The sequence below is a fragment of the Juglans microcarpa x Juglans regia genome, chromosome 3S (assembly GCF_004785595.1).
Source record: "Juglans microcarpa x Juglans regia isolate MS1-56 chromosome 3S, Jm3101_v1.0, whole genome shotgun sequence".
NCBI classification, from domain to species: domain Eukaryota; kingdom Viridiplantae; phylum Streptophyta; class Magnoliopsida; order Fagales; family Juglandaceae; genus Juglans; species Juglans microcarpa x Juglans regia.
In genome coordinates this window covers 1,537,714-1,558,080 of record NC_054599.1, presented here as the reverse complement: position 1 = coordinate 1,558,080, position 20,367 = coordinate 1,537,714, and the positions used below count along the sequence as shown (strand labels likewise).

The following is a 20,367-nucleotide window of genomic DNA, read 5'->3' as shown; positions in this document are numbered from 1 at the left end:
TGACATCTCTGCACACAGCAGTCACAAGCCGAAGCCAACCGTATTCCTTTAGTCTACACTCTATCATCCACAGCCAAACATCTAAACCATATTTTCCATAAACAAGTGGAGATTCTTTTAGGCAGCAAAGGGTGCCACAACCAATGATGCCAAACAGGTTTTCTCCGTTACTCCGCACTACCTCCCACGTTGATTTTGTTGAGAACTTCCCATCAGGAGCAGGCTTCCAAATGCCAATACCTACACCTATTTTACCAACTAGGACATTCTGCAAAATTTCTATTGTTTTTTCAGCTCCAACCAACTCCAGTAAAAGCTCCGAGTTCCAAGAATTCTGCTGCCAGCAGTCACAGATGCAGAGTTTCATATTAGATATCACCTCTGTGCTTACCGACAATGGGCCTGAAGCTAGCCACCTGTCAAACCAAAAAGAGGAATTCCCACCACGCACCAACGTTTTCATATTATCCATAACTTCCGGCAAAGTAACGAGCATAGCTCTCTAGAACCTTGAATCAGCTGGCCTCTCCATCCGAGCAAGAACATGATTGTTCCTACCATATTTGGCCTTAAAACAATCCGCCCATAAATTATTAGAGGTGAGTAACCTGAACACAAGTTTCATATGTAACGATTTCTGAACTTCCTTGAGGTCTCTTTCACCCAAACCCCATTCCGAAGTTGGTTTACACACTTTCCCCCAAGAACGCCAATGAAACTTGTTTTTCCCTTCCATCTCCCCCCACCAAAAATTGGCTAAAATTATTTACCAACTTATTTATTGGTATTCATCATAAATATGCAGTTGCTTATTTACCTCCATTTTGTATAGTCTTTGTTCAATACTTGTAGTTATTTAGTGCATATATTTAATAGTATTTGCAACAAAATAAAGTATTCCTTGGAAAAACTTATTTGCGACAAAAATAATCATTCGAAATTGTTAGTAATGGATCCCATGATTCATGTAGTGTCCAAATGGGTGCAAAACTTACACCCATTAGCATTTAATTTTAGGATATCAACGTAGCTCAATCCCAACAGCTATGCACCAATCATGGGCATATACCAAATATAGATTCGCGTCTATATACATGGCAACTCACCCAATTGCTAGCCTATATATGAGAACCTCTCAACCCAACGGAAGCATATAGATAATTACAACTTTATTTTTCCTTGTATAATCTTGCATTCCAACCGTCAATACAACTAGTATTATTCATAATAGAACCTTGTACCTTGTATATAAATGAATACAAAGACTCTCGGCTCTCTCACAGTGAGTGAGTATTTTTCTCAAACACCTTGTGTGCACTCTTCTTCATGGTACCAAAGCCTGTGTGAGAGTAACAAAGTCTTCCTCCCATGGCTACCATCTCCCTCAATGTTGGGAATTTTGTTACCTTGCACCTCACCAACTCCAATTACCCAATGTGGCATGAGCAAATTTTGGCCTTGGCAGAGAGCCAAGACCTAGTTGATCATATTTTCGATTGGTGAGAGCTCGACACCTCCAACATATGGTGCCCTTGATTGAGCTTCAGGCTCTGATCAGAGCTCCTTTAGTGAAGAATTTATTCAGTGGCGCAAATCAGGTAGGCTACTTCATGGGTGGATCTTAGGAACTTAGCCTTGTTGTCATGTTGGAGTCAGTTGCTTAGGTGATCTGGTCCACCTTGAAGGAAGCCAATGCCCAGGATTCATAGAAGTGTGAGTTCCACTTTACCTAGCAGCTTACATATCTGTGGAAGGAACCAAACACCACCCTAACCGATCACTTATGCACTTTCAATGGTCTCTGTGATAACCTTGCTGCCATCAGGTGCCCTGTGCAACATATGATGAAGGTTTTCTCTCTATTGAATAGCCTTGGGGCTAAATATGAGCTTTTCACAATGCCCACATTAAAGCCTCCCATGCCCACTTATGCAGAATTGATCCGTCTGCTTTAAGGTTTTGAGATTCGATCTTCTCTCCACGAGGCTTCCAGTTGATGTTCTCGTGCTTTTTATGAACATAAACCTAACCCCCACAACGCCAAAGACAATCGTTACACTGGCAATAAATTCTACTCGAATCGCCTCTGTTTCTCAAGCTCCAAACAACCATGGTTCATATGATTGGGCTGCTTGTTAAGAGGTGGCTTAAATCATGTTGAAAAAGCGCATCTACAGATTGTTCGCTCGAGTGATGTCTTTGTCTCTCAAGCAAAGCTTCAACTTGAGAGTTCATTCATCAGTTGCTTGACAGTCAGCTCGAGCAAGATGCAAGCCCTAACGTTTGCTCAAGCACCGCTCGACACTTCATTCGAGCAAATGTTCATATTCCATGGTTTCGCGCCGTTTCAATATAAATTCGAATGCTTTCATTCTATTTTTCACTTTTTAAGTTTGAAGTTGCCGAGAACTTAGCGAGAGAGATAGAGAGTGGTCCTCTTGTGATATTCCCAAGAGTGTATTGGTACTTTGGGAAGAGGATTTTGCAATTAATCTCTTGTACCCATCTTTGTTGATAGTAAATTCATTGAGACTGATCCCGCCAGTGGACGTAGACTCACAGTGAGCCGAACCACTTAAATCTTGGTGGTATGTGTGTGAATCTTGTTATTTCTTTTGTTTGCTTCCGTTGTTGTAGTTCAAATTAGCCTTTGATAATCGGTTTATCCCAACAAACTAGTGTCAGAGCGTCAGGCTCTGGGCGAGATGCTAAGGGATGGCTATGGAAAAGTTTGAATAGGAGAAATTTGACGGTCAAAACAGTTTTTGTTTGTGGCGCATCAAGATGAAGGCTTTGCTACGACAACAAGGTTTGTCAAAGGTGTTGGATGGGAAGGTATCTGATGATTCTCCTATACCATGAAGAGAAGATGAAGAGCACACAGTGCTATTCTGTTGTTATTATCAGATAGAGTTTTGAGAGAGGTTGCTGATGAGGAGACTGTTGCTGGTCTTTGGACTAAACTTGAGACTCTGTATATGAAGAAATCTCTCACCAATCGTTTGTATCTGAAGCAGCGGTTATACACACTAAAAATGAAGGAATGTACTCCTATCTCTAAACACTTAGATGAACTTAATAAAATGATCTGAGGAATATTGACATTAAGCTTAAAGAAAATTATCAAGTCTTAATTGTTCTGTGTTCGTTGCCTATGTCATTTGATAACTTTATGAATTCAATGTTGTATGGCAAAGATATTATTTCCTTAACAAATGTGAAATTTGTTTTGAATTCTAAGGAATTGAGAACTAAATTGAATTTGAAGGGGACAGATAATCAAGCCAGTGGTTTGTTTGTTAAGGGTTCTTCTAGTAGGGGTAGATCTAGTGAGAGAGGTTCAGAGAAGAACATAAGTAAATCCAAGGGTAGTTCACAGTCAAAGTTTAACAAGAAAAATGTTAAATTTTATTACTGTCATAAATTTGGTCATTACAAAAATAAGTCTCCTAAACTGAAAAACAAAAAGGAAGGCACTAGTTCCTCTAATGCTATTAGAGTTGCTATTGAAAAGTCTAATGGCTCAGATATTGTCATAGCAATTAGTGGCTCAACTGGTCGCTTTGGTGTTGTGACTTTAATAATGCTCCCAAGTGTAGGATTGTCGCACAGTAATAATTCGGTTAGTCGGAGATCGAATCAACATGGAAGGGTGTAGAATTGCAATCTAAAGCAAGAAAATCAAATAGAAAAATAAAACTTAATAGAAAAGATTATCAAGAGTTGATTGAGTTGCAAAAAATAATAATAAAAAAAAAGTCAAAACTATGGAGAAAAATATCGACATCTTAAAACACTACGGCTTCAGGATTCGCACACAACGCATCTAATGATAGTTTCAACAATCTATTTTATAACTCGACAAATTCATACGAAAGATGATCTTAGTCGGATGATTTAGCCATTAAAGCACATATTACTTTTCAAAGATAGTTTCATAAATTGGATTGATTTTAGGCAACATAGATCTGGAGAATTTTTGTGTAGGGAATTTTAAGCATTCAACATGCCCAAAGCCTATGATAAATCAAGAATTATATAGAATAAATTTATTTTCTAGAATGGTAAATGAGTCAGAAAACACCAAAACTTAAACATAAAGACCATAAACATATTGTTAAGAACATATCAAAAGATGGTTGGGCTATACCCTACACCTTAGCAAGGTGTTTAGCAATCCATTAGCCAAAGAAAATAAAACTAAAAACTAAAATTTTTCCTGGCCTCCTCTCACTCAATTTTTCGTCCAATGACATGCTTCCCCCCAGGTATAAAAGAAACCCTAACTTTTTCATGATTCCCGCATAAAAAATAGCCTAACTTTTAAGACTCGGATTGACAGCTGCGTACGTACTTCAGGACTCAGAATTTAGACATCCTTATCATTATGAATTTGTAGCCCATTAAGATAGCTTTCCAATGCATTAAGATTCACATCAATCAAATGTGTGAGTGGAAAATTATGATCCAATCACTAAGGTATGTGATTTCTTTGCGATTTTCCTTTGTGATTTCTTTCTTTTTTTTTCTTGATCCAAATTAGCCTCAAACCCTACAAAAACATATTTATGTAATAAGACTCATTTTAATCACAAACTTGAGAAAAGAACATTATTCTAAAACAACCTATAATATGCATGAATTAACCTAAACTAAATATAATAAAGCTATCTACTAATGAGATAAATGTGCAAAACTAAGCTATTATCATTCGGTGACAAGTGGGTCATGGACTCAACTTGTGCTTTTCATATGTGTCCCAAGAGGGACTGGTTCACTATGTATGAGCCAATCAACGGTGGTTCTGTTTTGATGAGAAATGATATGGCATGTAAAATTGCTAGGGTTGGTTTAGTTAGGATTAAGATGTTTGATGGGATTTTCAGGACATTGTCTAACGTCCAACACATCCTAGATTTAAACAAAATCTTATTTCTTTGGGCACTCTTGATTATTTGGATTTCTGAAACACCGGTGTAGGTGGAGCTATTAGAGTCAGTAAGGGCTCCATGATTGTAATGAGAGGAGATAAGACAGATAGTTTTTATTTCCTTCAAATGACCTAGACTCGAACATTACCCGTTTGTGGCACATGCATTTGGGTCATATGAGTGAAAATGAGATGTCTGATCAGAGTAAGCAGGGCTTGTTGTGTGATTAGAAGATAGGAAAACTTGAGTTTTGTGAATATTATATGTTTGGAAAACAATCCAAGATTCAGTTTACTACATGGTTCACAGAACTAAAAATACTGTCGACTATATTCACTCTAATCTTTGGGATTGTAGATGCAAGAATTTAGCTAGGACTAGGTGACTAAGTTGATAAGTTTGGACAGGACTAGGTAATTAAGATGATAGAGTTTATCCTATCATTAATTTTGTATTTTTAATGAATGTAAATTATTATGATTTTATCTATAACAAGATTGAGTTTATCAAGGGAATATTAGAGGTTCTTTAGATAAGTCAAATGTGTGAAAATCAAGTCCCAAAGAATCTGCTCGTATCCATAATAGAAGTTGAACAAGGTTCAGTTTCAGTAGAGAGAATTTATCGCAGGTGTAAGCATTTCATTAGGAGAATTCTTCATGAAAGATTCACTCTGTCAGTAGAGTCCTACTAAAACTAAAACTTCTTTCGGATTATTTATTTAAATGATCATATTGGTTAGGATCGGTAGAGATTCAGATCTAGATATTTTTTCGAGCACCTTCTAGTGTATATTTTGGTGTTTCATATTGTTTCTCTCAAATATTGTGATCGTGCTCCATGTTGAAGAATTGATTGATCGAGTTTTAGCCACTGGAGTTCCAGGAGAAAATCCAATGTTTGAAAATTATAAGAGGTTCTGGCTGCTACTGCAGTGGTCAAGTAAGAGGTTTCCTTCGATACCAATCTTGGTGTTATGCAATTTATTTACTTTATATTATTTTAATTATTAAACAATTGCATGATTAACGACTAACTAATTTGTTGAGTGAATTGATAGATATTTTTGCTATGTTTCAATACAAGGTACTTGGATAATTTCAATTGGCATCAGCGTGGGGTTCACTCATTCAAGTGTGATCTGTGCCCCTGTTGACTATGTCGTTATATGTCTCGCCACACTTTGATGGGGAAAACTATGCATATTGGAAAGTTCATATAAGGGCTTTCCTCAAATCTTTGGATGAACATGTGTGATATGCAGTTGAGCGAGGATAGACTAAACCCAAGACAACTATTGATGCTTTTGGACCCGATATGAGATCATCAACTCTAATTGGAATAATAAAGGACTTAATGCTCTCTTTATGACAGTTTCTTCTGAAGAATTGAAGATAATTTCCATGTGTGAGGTGGCCAAAGAAGTTTAGGATATATTGGAAGTCACACATGAGGAACCAAAATCTTAAAAAATTCAAAATTACATTTGCTAACCTCAAAATTTGAAGAGATTAAGATGCTGGAAGACGAAAGTTTAAATGATTTCCATGCTAAACTTAACGATGTTGTGAATTTCAGGTTTAATCTCGGGGAGAATGTGGAGGATTCAAGGGTCATGAGAAAGATTTTAAGGTCCTTGCCTGAAAGATTTCGCCCAAAAGTTACAATCATTGAAGAAAGTAAGGATTTGGATGCTATTAAGGTTGAAGAACTGGTCGGCTCCTTACAAACATATGAGTCATCTCTTCCTCAAACAGGAAAAGGTAAGTCCATTGCTTTAAAAACTGTGGAAGGAGATCGATATGATTTTTCTAATGAAGAAAATTTAGACAATGAGGATATATATCTCATTGCGAGAAAATTCAGAAAATTCTTATTTAACATCAAGAGAACAAATTGAAAGCAAAACAGAGGTAAGGAATTTTCTAATAAAAAAAGTGATTCTGAAAAATGAAACAAAGATAAAATAAAGTGCTATGAATGTTCAGGTTATAGTCACATAGGAATTGAGTGTTCAAACTTTAAAAAAACAAAGGAAAAGCTATTAACGTCACACTTAGTGACTATTTTGATTCTGAAAATTTCAATTCATCATCTAAGGATGAAATTTCATTTATAGCCTTTTCTGCTATTGTTGGTGAATTTTCTGATGTTAATCTAACCAAATTTGAAAGTCATGATGATGATAGTGATTCGGAGGTTGCTCTAGTTGTGGTTGATCATGAACTTAGTTTACAAGAAGCCTACAATGATCTATGTGAAGAGGTGGTCAAGCTGAAAAAACTAAATAAGAAGTTGTACAATAAGCTCATAGCCGTGAAGAATGAAAAGAATAATCTGTCTGAGGCATTAAAAATTTTTGATATTGAAGTATCAATATTGAACACTCAAAGTGAAGTACTTGAGAATGAATTGAAAAGAGTACAAGAATACAAGAAAAAAACTACAACTCAGAAATTAGATGAGATGTTGAGTTTTCAAAAATCTAGTTGCGATAGCACGGGTTTGGAGTACATGACTTCCCAAGGTATGGAACTTAAAGCCTCATCATCCGCTGTCACTTCATTAAAAGGTATCATTTTTGTTAAAAGAAGTCAAGATGAGGAAGCTTCAAAGAAGGTCGTGTCTAAAACTCATGTTCCAAGGGCCTCACATGATAGACCAATGACAAAAAAGCCCAACCAAGGTAAGTATGAAGGTAAGTTTACTCCTACTTGTCATTTTTGTGGTATGCTTGGTCATATAAGACCACACTGCTTTAATTTAAGAAAATTACAAGAAAAAGAAGGAAAAAGAAAATATACAAGGAAAGAAAATAATTTAGAAAATATGGTTGAGGAGATGAGTCATTAAATAACCTCCATAAGCCTTAAGTTTGATGAACTAGCAGAATTTTATCTTCTCAACAAAGGAAAAAGTGTGCAAAGTGATATGGATAAGTCAAAACATAAAACAAAATGGGTAGTCAAAGAAGATAGTGAGTGGACCTTGCCAAGAAAGAAAGTCATTGGTGTGTGTGATATCAGGTGAGAGACACCTTATATTATTGCATTAGTATAGGACATGCATTTTTGTTTTGTTTTGTTTTAGGTTTTTGCTTTTCAGTTAAAAATAAGTTATTTTTTTCTTGTTTGTTTTAAGTTTATTTTTTAAGGAAAGTGCATACTTAGTGTGCCAAGGTTTGAGCACTTGAGCTCTGACATAGTAAATTCTTGAACTTATGCATCTCTTTATTTTGTGCAGTCAACTTTAAGCTTACTAACCCTATGGGTCATCTTGACAAAGTTTATTTTCAAGCACTGTGAGGAACTTATGGTTATGCTTATTATAATTATGTTCCGTATTTATTATTGAGATGCTCACCATAAAGGAAATTTATGCCTTGAATTGACTAATACTAGTTGAATCTAGTACAATAATAAAGAGATCTCTCATTGTTGAACATAAATGGTTGATTTTAATCATTGCAAAAAAGGACAAATATCCTACACGGATCTATCCCTGAAGCCCTTATAGAAAGCTCTAATCATTGTGCAAAGAGATAAGCAATAAAAATGGACATAACAAAGGGTCATGCAAATTTGTGTTTAGAGGAGATACTCTTTCATGTATCTGGGTCTTAGCATAAGTTTAAATTTTAAGGTGAAAAAATCTCTTCGGAGTATCTATGGAAAAAAAAAAAGATAAATGGAAAACATATATAAATGATTCCTTGAACTAAATATTCTTCACACACTCACATGAACTTTGATATTGTTACAAATATGAGAGTGTATTTTATTTTTTTATGTGTGAGTGGCACTATAATTGAATTGAAACACATTTAAGTATGTTCATTTCCTAAAAAAAAGGAAAATATATAAAATATATTTTATATTCTTTTTATGGTTTTATTTTTGTTGGTCTTACTAAGTTTGAGTAGTTTACTATCTAGTGCATGAGCCTGGGAGTAGTTTTTTCTATCTAAGTCCCAGTGGGACTCTATAGTGTAACCAGTGCAAGGCACTAGTCACTTAAGTGACTTAAGTCTCCCACTCGGTTTCACGCCCAGACACCCCCTTCCCGATATACTCTCTCAGCCACACACGTCACTCACATTTCAAGAGTCCTAGCCGCAGTGTCATTCCATCTTACCTCTTTTGATTTTTTTTTTTTTTTTTTTTTTGTGATAAAGCAATAATTCCGATTATCTTGATCCACTGGTCTATATCATGGTAAGATTACTTCATTCAAATCTTTCTCTTTCACAAGTTCTAGAGTTCAGCACACACACACACACACATATATATATATATATATAAAGAGAGAGAGAGAGAGAGAGAGAGAGAGAGATTGGGATTTTGGTTTTTGATGTGTGAAGATGGGGCTTGGATATTTGTTGATTTGAGCATGCATTTATACATATGTTCCCATGGATTTATATTGCTGATGTATAAAGGCTCGATTTTGGTGGGGTATATGATTACTGATATTGGTTATAACCTAGTGTCCACCAAGTGTTTGTGTTTCCTGCATGTCACACTCTTTATCCATGTAGGATGAAATAATAGTTCAAGATGGTCCATGTTTGATGATGATTACTTGCCATGAGAACCATAACTTATTAACATGAAATATAATCTGAACTAGTGTGATCGTGTAGATCAAATAGAATTAACAGAGAAAAACTACATGCAGACTAGTTGAATATAATTTGTCACAATAACTTGCAATATGGGATATAGTATTGGTTACTGATGAATTACGCAGTATATATTCTAATAGTTCATGGAATTACACAGTTTAATATAATTGCATCGTCTCAGTAGATATCATGCTAGGGCCTTGATGGAAATCTTAATTTCATATAAAGGTACGTAGCTGAAAAAAGTTTGGGATATATATATGCCATTGCAGTAATTCCCAATATATTATGTAACACCCCCACTCCCCAATAAAGACATTTTAGAATTTTCGGAGAGCCAGTGTGCTACTACTAAACTTGAACTGAAAAACTTTTCTTTTTAACAACGTGCCAGATGCGAAAGATTTCATAAGTAAAACGAAATTTAATAAATACTTAAAATCCAAAATAGAGTATGCGGAAACACTTATTTAAAAAAAAAAGGAAGTCTCATGTGCTTATTAAAATAATTTATTTAAGCCTTAAAGTATAAAATTAATCATAGCATAATTTGTCTAGGCCTCTGCCTCGCCTCTGGAGGTCAAGTCCTGTCCTACAGTCACATCCTCATAAATGTCATCACTTGGGGTGGTTTAAGAACATAAAAATATACAAAAATGAGTCAAATACTCAATAAGCAACACATCATACAGTAAACATAATAAACATAAGGTTTCTTGAAAAACATGCATACTCATAAATATATATGTAATTAACATGAACATGAACTTATTTTTCACTTATCATAGGTCGTTACCCACTATTGACCCCATGAGTTAGGGTTAGCGAATCTACGTAGATTTTGATTCTGCCCGTGGCCGCAGGTTGTGGAATCCATATATAAGGAAGATATACTGGATGTACTACCAGTATGTACAACCTGGCAATGCAATATGCCCATAACATAAATACCGTCTTCATATCATAGCACAGGCCGTTACGTATCTTATCATTCATATGTCATCATAATCATACTTGCATACTTCATCATAATCATAGATTTCAAAAGAAATCGCATGCATACTTGTCATATCTTGTCATATCATATCATAGATTATAAATGAAATCGCATTCTTTCATAAATGTCGTGATACATATTTTGTCACATGAAATCATGATTTTTCATAAATATTTTGATGCATAAATCTTCACATAAAATCATGCATGGCTTTTTATAAATTATTTTCATGCATAACTCTCACATAAAATCATGACCTTTCATAAATCTTTCAATGCATAACTTCTTTTATAAAATCATGAATTTAATGCATAAATCTTCACATAAAATCATAGATTTTCATAAATAATTTAATGCATAAATCTTCACATAAAATTATGGATTTTCATAAATATATCATGACTGGGGTATGTAAAAAAGGACTTCCAATGAAGGGCATACATGTGAAATATTTTTATAAAAGGCATGTCGTTTACTGTACATACGTGTAAGGGTATGATCATGCTACTTACCTTGCAACGCTAATCCACAACTTTCGGCACGTAATTGGTCGCCTATAAAAATAAACATGTAATTTATATAAATTTCTAATTAAACATGTGATTTTATTTAAAACCTAAACTACTAAAATAGTTTATATTTCTAAACCTAAATTCTTCCTAACACTAAAATATTCTCACCTGTTAGTCTTAAATAGGTATGGGTAATTTTGTAATTTGACCCACACTTAATGTTTCATGTACATGGTTCATGCATTCAAAGGAGGCTTACACGAGAGACAAAGGTCATGAGCTTTGGTTGTGACCTTTGGACTTGGTGGTGCTTTACGACAGAACTGGGTGGTTCATCGGTGGCTCAAGGCTGAAGGGCTTGGGCGCTAGTTAGAGAGACGGAGAGAGAAACTAAAATCTTGAGAGAGAAAGAGAGAGAGAAGGAGGGTGAGAATCACAGCGTGAGGGAGATGAACTTACGTGTGGTTGTCTGGGGCGTAGAGTAACCGAGCTACGGCCGTGTGGTGTGGGTGTTTCCAGTGAGGAGCGACGGTTGACAAGGTGGAAACTTGGCTCTACGGTGGGCTCTGAAATTGCTCTGTTCTAATGGAGCAAAACAGAGGTCCTTCGGCATTGGTGAGGCTGTGTTTCTGTGTTTTTTTCATAAGTGGGTTTGCGACTGACTTTGGTGGTGAGGTCTAGGTGGTTGGCTGGGAGTCACGGTGGGGCAGCTAGAGGATCCTCTAAATACGGTGGTGCGACACAGGGAGCAAGAGAGAGTTTACTATCAAGTCGAAACAATCAAAGAGAGAGAAGAGTGGCAGACGGTCGTGGGCTTACCAGAATAGTGCAAGGCAGAGGGAGGTGCCTGGTCGGCGGGTTTTGTCGCTACAGTGAGGTGCTCCGACTCTTCTAGTGGTCGACGGAGGATTGCGTAGAAAACATGGCAGTTTTTGGTATTCACTGTGGAGAGAGAACGACGTGATAGTCTGAGGACGAGAGGGGCTGGTTTCGGCTCTGAAAACCCTAGGATGCATAAAAGGCAATATGTGCAAGGGGCTGTGCATGAAGTGTATAAATAGACGTAGTGACGTGCATGTGTGACTAACGGAGAGAGACGTGCATGCCATGGAATTCAGGGAGGAAAATCAATTGGTGGTTTTATTATGAAGAGGAAATCTAAAATGCTAATAGTGTTTGGAATCTTAACACTAAGGAGTTTGGAGTTTTTTTAAAAAATGGAGCCTTAACTCTAGGTTCAAATAAGTATACTTATACCATAACTCTTTTATGGGCTTTAACTTGTTTATTGGGCCTAATAAAATTGTCCATAATTTATCTCTAAAAATATAGGATCGGGTCATTACATATTATAATGTTACTTGATATAGCAGTATTCTGCTATAGCATTGTACATGCTATAGCAGAATTTTTCTTGGAGTATGCCACTTCATGTAAAATGATATACCATCCAAGTTGGTAGATATATATATAGAGTGCATGAAAGATACAACTGTTGATGTATTCCAGATCACAGCTTGGATACAGAAGGGACATGACTGCAACATGTGTTTTTTTTGGTTTGGAAACTGCCTATATGCCCTGCAATTATCATACATGCAGTTTAAGTGGTACAAGGATTTGTAATTCCCCCGTCCTTGGATTCTATTTGCAAGCATTTGCAGTTCATGTAGGTTTCATGGCCTTTAACTACTGGGTTGACATAATGTGGACAGAGTTGTAACTTACAATGCTATATAATGAAATGTATAATATGTTGCTTATTTGAAGTCAGGTTTGTTATATTTTGAGGCAGTGTTCAAGTTATTTGTTGATGGTATATTGTATTGAAAGAGTTTCAAAACTAACTATTTCCCAAGAAACAGGTTCGTCGGATAGCTAAGGGGTGAACCAAACCTGATGATAGTAGTGAAAGACTAATTACCACCAAAAATTGCCATGACAACAACTAGTTAGCCACAATTTTATGCCAATGGAAAAAAAAAAATACAATTCAGTTTTGCCAAGGAAGAATTCATGGTAAATGCGTATTTCCTATCGTGTAATTTCGCAATAAATAATCTTTTCAGACTAACAATGGGTTTCCGAAATGGTGAATTCCACCAACACTTATCAAAAAAATCTTACTGTAATGACACTTTTGGTGGGTTAAAACATTTAGATACGATTTTAACAAGGAAAATCTTAATGGAAGACATGAACTTTACCACGAAACCATTCACAGGAAATAAGCAATTTCTATGATATAACTTCATAACAAATGATCTTCCCCGACTAGTGTGATTGTGCGAATATTTATTTTTCACCAAACGTTATAATGTTAAAACATTTATTGTCACGAAGAGACCCATGGCAAAATGTATTATTTCTCACCATAAACACAGGTTGTAGAAATAGGGATGACTAAACACTGCGATCTGTCTCCCTAATGACAGAATGTTTGACAACATTTATCTTCAACCAAACCAAAATATCAAAGTCTTCCATATAGGAGTGTAACTCCACCAACAAATGTCTTTCCAAGTCTGCTTTACCATCTAAATTCTTCTTCTGCTCTTGTGTATCGGCAAACTGCATACCCCACTTATGCTTTCTTGTCTTCCTAGCGTCGGTAGGAGGTGAAGTAGTGGTAGATTATGGAACCTCGGTACTCACCCCCTTGAATGAGATAAACTCATCATACGACCTACTAAGAATGTCCTTAACACTCTCCACCAATAATTTCCCATTAGTACTTTCCAACCCATGTACCATTCCATCATTAAGGACAATTGCACTTCATACGCAAAAGGAATTATATTGATGGTAAGTGAGACGACTCCTCACTTGTTTGCTGGTCTTTATTATGTAGCTTATGTTGAAAAGTTTAACTAGTTAATTGGTACATGGATTATTGTTTAGAAAATTTTCGATCTTTCAAGCGAGAATGTCTTCCAATGTACATAGAGAATGGCATCACCAAACAAGTGTCTTCTCTGATTGTTTCAAAGTATAAGTGCCTTGACTTGTGGGAGTTCTGGGTTTAGTTTGCCAGCTTGCAGGCCTTGCAGAAGATAATCCAATTCCACCTGCATTCCTAGCATACCAACCACACCAAACCTCAATTGAAAGTTGAAAAAATAAAGAAGCTCATTACAAACACAACTCTCGTTCTCAAGGTAGGAGTCAGAATAGGTGTTCACTCTGCACTATCCATTCCGTGTGAACCAAATTGGCTCTTATTAAGAGTTAGCAGTGTTAGTCCTTTGCCATTTTTGTATCTTGACTACCACTGTAATTCCCTTTTTTGCCTTGTACTACAATTAACAATCCACCTCTGGGGTATCCAAGATCTGTGACAGCTTTCAATTCCATCTACGAGTCAAACTTCAAGTTATTTTGTGGACCGTATGGCTAGCTGTCAGGCGGTACACAGAATCCCTTCACCAGGCAATTTCAACCCTAAACAAATAAATTCTGGGGAATAGTGAGAATTTTATAATTATCCAGTTTTTTTCCTCCTTTTCATTTGTCTTTGTTGGTTGTTGAATACCTTTTTGTTATATGCTAAAAGAGAGCATGTATTGAATATAACATTCTATTTATAATATTCAGCTTTTAGGTCTATTTCTGCATCGTTGATTGCATATATTGCAATGTCAGAGACATTTCGAACATATATGAGTTTTCAACGCGCATATAAAATCGAATGACATTGTCTTATCTAATGATAAATGATGTCCACAACAAACATTATTGTACAACTACTGATTCATTTTCAATTTTCTTGCCTATCAAGTCTAGTTGAATATGATCTGAGGGTCTTAAATAGCGTCGTAAATGAACCAGTCCATTCAATAACCCACTCGATACTCACTTAGTTAAGCTCAAATCGAACTTGACTTGTGAAAAAAAAAAACTCACCCGTGACAACAAATCCCCACTCGATTAGTAAATGACACATATCTGGCTAAACTCGACTCAACTCTGTTAAGGCTCGTTTAAGGCCTTCTCGTTTATGCTCGAGTCGACTCGTTAGCTCCGGTCGATTAAATCTCATTCATACATTGATAAATGTGTATACATACATACATACATACATACATATATATATATATTGGCTAATAATATAAGCATAACACATTTTATAATTAAACATATAATATGTAACCTAATTAATTATGTCTATACATTGAATGTACTTTATAGCTATTTTAATTTGTACAATAGTTAGCTAATAAGATTTAATAATTTCATATAATAGTATGTAAGAAACCATATATGAAATGTTGATATATACTATCATTTTATCTATATGTATTTGTAATTTATGTAGACATATAATATATAGTTATTATGAATAAATATAAATTAGTTAAATACAAATTATTTATCACTTTTTACAATTTTCTAATTCAATAAAGGGTATACTTTTTAGTTTTAAAATCTTTATTTATTATGTATCTAATTTCTTAATTATTGAATTTTATTCAAAAATGAAAAAATAAACAACTCTTGCTCTACTGGGCTTGGCTCGGCTCGGCTCGACTCGAGCTCGTTTTTTAATCAAGCTCGAGTTGAAAACTTAGCTTATCGAGCTAAGCTCGAACAAAGATTGGAAAAAAATCTTGAGATTGTGCTCAAGCTCAAGCTCGACAATCTAAAGACCGGCTGGGCTTAGTTAGATTACAACCCTAATCTTAAAGCAGATGACACTTGCCATTTGCACACATACACTTCTAAATGAAAGAGCGAAAGAGGACACACATAGTTACTTTTGTGACCACTTGGAGGAGTAAGACCATGCCGTAGGAAACAGGGATGGGGCTTGATTTTTGCTTAGGATAAGTTAGGTCAAAGGTAGTGGATCTCACCTTAATTGTTTTAGAATCAGTACTGTTTGGATGCTTAAGATATTATCAAAGTATCTCAAAATTTTGTAAATAGTAATGATATAGTTTGAGTGAAGATGTTTTATTGAATTCTTGGAAAGCATGGAGAAAAAGTTAAATAAAAATATTTTTTAATTTAAGTATTATATTGAAGATTGTGAAAGTGAATAGATAAAGTTAAAAAATTGTTTAAATATACATTTTTAAAATTTTTTAAAAATTTGTAAAAATTGTATTAATTTTTGTGTTTAAATAATGATTAGATGAAAACTACTTGAAAATTTTAAATTACAAATGAAAAGTGTTTTATATTTGAGTTATGTTTGTGAAGAAAGTTATGAGGAATTTTGGAAATTTTGAATTGTTTAAATATACATTTTTAAAATTTTTTAAAAATTTGTAAAAATTGTATTAATTTTTGTGTTTAAATAATGATTAGATAAAAACTACTTGAAAATTTTAAATTACAAATGAAAAGTGTTTTATATTTGAGTTATGTTTGTGAAGAAAGTTATGAGGAATTTTGGAAATTTTGAAAAGTGACTTTACCATTTGTATATCTAGCTGGTCTCACATATTTACATGCACGTAACGGTACTTGTAAAAACAATGGCCTACTAATTTAGATCTATTTTATTCTAAAAAAGAGAAATGTTAGGTTTAGAAAAAGATATCAGAAAAATAAAGTTTAGAAACTTATGTGATTAAATGTGATATATTAAATCTGTTTTATAATAATAAAAATACTTTACAATATGACGTATTGATCAAGTACATGAGATTGTGACTTTACTTGAATGAGATCTTCTGTGAAAGATGAGAAGTGCAGAGCTCTGAGAAAGTTTAATAAAGTTGGTAAAATTTAATTATTAAATTTATATTTAATTTGATATCCTATTTTGGTTTGATATGCATTTTGCTCTACGATTTTAGCATATATTTTCTCGAACTGACGAATCTGAAAGTTTATTTCTCAGATCTTGAGGAATTATTTTTTCTAGATCTTAAAAAAGTTCTTTCTTTATTACTCTGTTTGTGTAATAATTTTTTTTTCCTTTTATTGTTTGGAAATGTATTTTCTTGTACGATTTTTTTTAGTCAGTACGGATCATATTTTTTGTTTGAGTTTTCTTAGGTTAAATCTTTGAGATGTGGAAATTTATTTTTCTTTCGTTTCTACTATATTGGCTTCTTCTTTATTTATTCTATCCCTCTCTCTAAAATGTTATTATCTCAGATGTTAATTAATAACAAATCTGAAGATGTTATATCTCAGACTTTCAAATAATTTATTTTGGTTGTTATTTTCTCCTATAGATCTGAATAAATGTTAATATACATATCCTTTTGTGGTTTATGTCAGTCGATATAAAGCATAATTTCTAACCTATGGCCTCATTATCTTATTCTATTTGTGGTTTTTTTTCTTTCTTTACAGTTGAATGTTTTTTTTGGATAAATATTGAAATAAATAACATTATTTGTTTTCTCTTCCAGATTTGAGCATAGCTGGAACAGTCTATATGTGCTATCGGAAGTTTAAAATTCAAAATCAAAGAGTCAGTAACAGCAGTAGAGGTAGAAATGTTTATTTTTGTTGTCCTTGTTTCCTTTATATCTTTTGTCCATTCATCCAAAATTATGTAATAGTAAGAATTTATTTATTTATTTTTTAGAATTAACTACTCCATGTAAATATATAATAGAACAAATTTTCAGAAATATAATTTTTATTTTTTAGAATTAATTTACAACAATAAACATAATAAAACATACTGTAAGAACTGAAGAGCAAAGACGATAATTTCAAAGTGAGCTTCAAAGAAGCAGAATTGAGAAGATAAGGAACAATATAAATTGAAGAAGATGAAAACTTATATACAAAGCGGCAAGCGGCAAAAATGTAATCTAGAATAAACACGCCACATTTTACACTACAAGAAAACTACTTATTTGTTATCAGCTATTTCCTGCGAAAATGATTATTTCCTACTAAATGAGTCAGTTTTTGTATCAAATGGTCATTCTCGTCGCAAATAAGCTGTCTCAAATATCTTTTTTTTGTAGTGTTAGGGTATTTCTATCCAAAAAAATATGATTTTATACTTACAATCAATTGGTGCAAGCGGTGATAAAAAAGATAAGAACTGGTATAAAAAATTGACAAAAAAAAAAAAAAAAAAGAGACTATAGCCTAGAAGAAGTCAGAGCGGGAATATGAATAGAAAATGGAGGGCAAAATTGGAAAAAAAAAGTTAGACAACAGCAGTGCAAGATAAGAACTGGAAAAAAATTTGCAAAACCAAAAGAAAGAACTAGAACCTAGGAGAAGAGAGATGGACAGAGCAGGAAAATGAATAAAAAATAGAGGAAAAAATGGAAAAAAGAGATAGACAACAACGCCTAACTTATTGGCTCTTATTATGATACTAGGCCAGGAGCAACGTGCAAGGCATGTATGCCTAGTAGGGTGAAACAGCTTTTTTACAAAATACTTATGTGTTCACCGAATCACCATATAGTAAACATGGTATAATTCTCTACATGTGATACAAAATTCCATTCAGGAAAGAAAAATCAATCTCGAATAGTAACTGATAAGAAAGTCCCACCAGCACTTTAAGTTCAATAAAAATTTATGTACTTTAAATTAAAACAATCATCTTATGACAAGAGGGTCATTATGATCCAACAACACAGTATCTCTTCAACTAATTTTACATTGATAATTCAAAACATATCTATTTGATCATGACCAACAACAATAGTCATAGATGCAAAGCTCTGAGATTCACAACCAGGTCCAGAACTCCCACTTCGACCCCACCTCCCACGACGACATCTTCGAGCAAATGCTCTCCATCATCCCTCCTCCTTCCTATTCCAAGTCCAACCTCAACCTCGCTTGGACCCCCGCCAATTCCTCATTTTCTAGTAATTAAGGAGGAAGAGCATACTTCTACATTAAAATTAAAATTCAATACTAAGAGAAGGATCATGTAAACATGAAAATCAAAACAGACAACATAAAAAATTGAAACAGACAGCAACAAAAATTGTAACAGACAAAAACAAGTTATTTTCTCTCTCAGATTCTTCAAGTTTTCAACCCTTTTCGCTTGATTTCTTAATGAATTATAGCTATAAAACATCCAAAAATGATTGCTAATGGATGCAGCAACACCAAGTCTTTAGGAGTGTTGGAGTACTATCATTACTTCAAACCTAATAAATCAATTATAGTCAAGCATATCTTTAAAAGAGAAAAGAACAAAATCAAATACTGCCTGGATCATTCACAAGTAAAAAAGAGTTTATATATTATTATCCATGTATGCATTTCACCCCTTTCTAGGTGACAGAAAGTTAAATCCATGCCAGTTACATGACTTGAATAAAGATATCGATGAAGAAAATCCAGCATAATACAGCACCAACCAGTATATATCCTATTTGATGCAGGGAGTTCGGGTATGCCAATTAGATGTTCAATTAGATATCGATGAAAACAATTCAGCACAATATAACACCAAAGGGAGCACATTAGATATACATTGTCTGCTAATATCCTTATATATCTATTTACAAGCATAGTTGTCAATCTAATATCAAATTATTTGCTTTATTTACATAAAGACTACCATTTTATCAAACATATGATGTTTCTAATGGCAATCCCCAACCAGAAGTGTGGGCAAACCAAGCATAAGATCCAAATATCAATTCCAACACTTGTAAATTCAAAAAATAGAACAAGCACCCATGTGAACGAGATACTTTATTCAAGCACAAATGACTATTTATCAAAAATTCGAAAAACAAAAATACATCCAAAGTCATGCATAGAATTTTCACATATAGAAAACAAAACAAAATAAATATACAACCACGTTTTGTGATAACCAGCAAAGACTTACATCATAATAGACCTTAACTTGAGTGTCTAACTTTGATCTCTAATTTCGCAAATCCTAATTAGCTCAAAAAAATAAAAATAAAAAGCAGTCTGCAGTTAGAACTGAAATGTATGAAACCAAATTGAAGAAATTACCTGTTTCAATACTATTAATTAGCTCAGCCCTTGGTTCATTTAATTCCTGAGAACCAAAAAATAACTGTTATTAGCAAGCTACGGTTGTTTGAAGACCCTGTTTGGCTGCAGAGAATATCAAGAACACAGATAAAAGAAACAACAAATAGAAATGCTTGACCCCCAGTTCTCTTTTTGTTACCTTTCCACAAAAATCTAAACCCCAAGCAAGCGAAGTAATAAAAATCCCATTAAGTTTTCCTAAGTAAACAAACAAAAATCACAGATCATCAAATCCATAAACAAAATAATACATAAATACAAAAACGTGGAGAGAAAGAGAGAGAGAGTACGAAGGAGAGTGGATCTACACGATGGGGGAGAGAGAGAGGGGTTTTGGCT

At 34.2% G+C, this 20,367-nt stretch overlaps 1 long non-coding RNA gene across 1 annotated transcript in view; it reads right to left on the bottom strand.

Moving 5' to 3' along the window:
- Positions 1-1,021: 1,021 nt before the first annotated feature.
- LOC121258099 overlaps positions 1,022-20,367 on the bottom strand; it is a 97,948-nt gene continuing 78,602 nt past the window's right edge. The window contains exons 3-4 of the long non-coding RNA XR_005939337.1: positions 19,281-19,286; positions 1,022-1,628 (exon numbers count right to left, since the gene is read on the bottom strand). This is a non-coding gene — a long non-coding RNA (uncharacterized LOC121258099). The remainder of the gene's footprint in view (positions 1,629-19,280; positions 19,287-20,367) is intronic.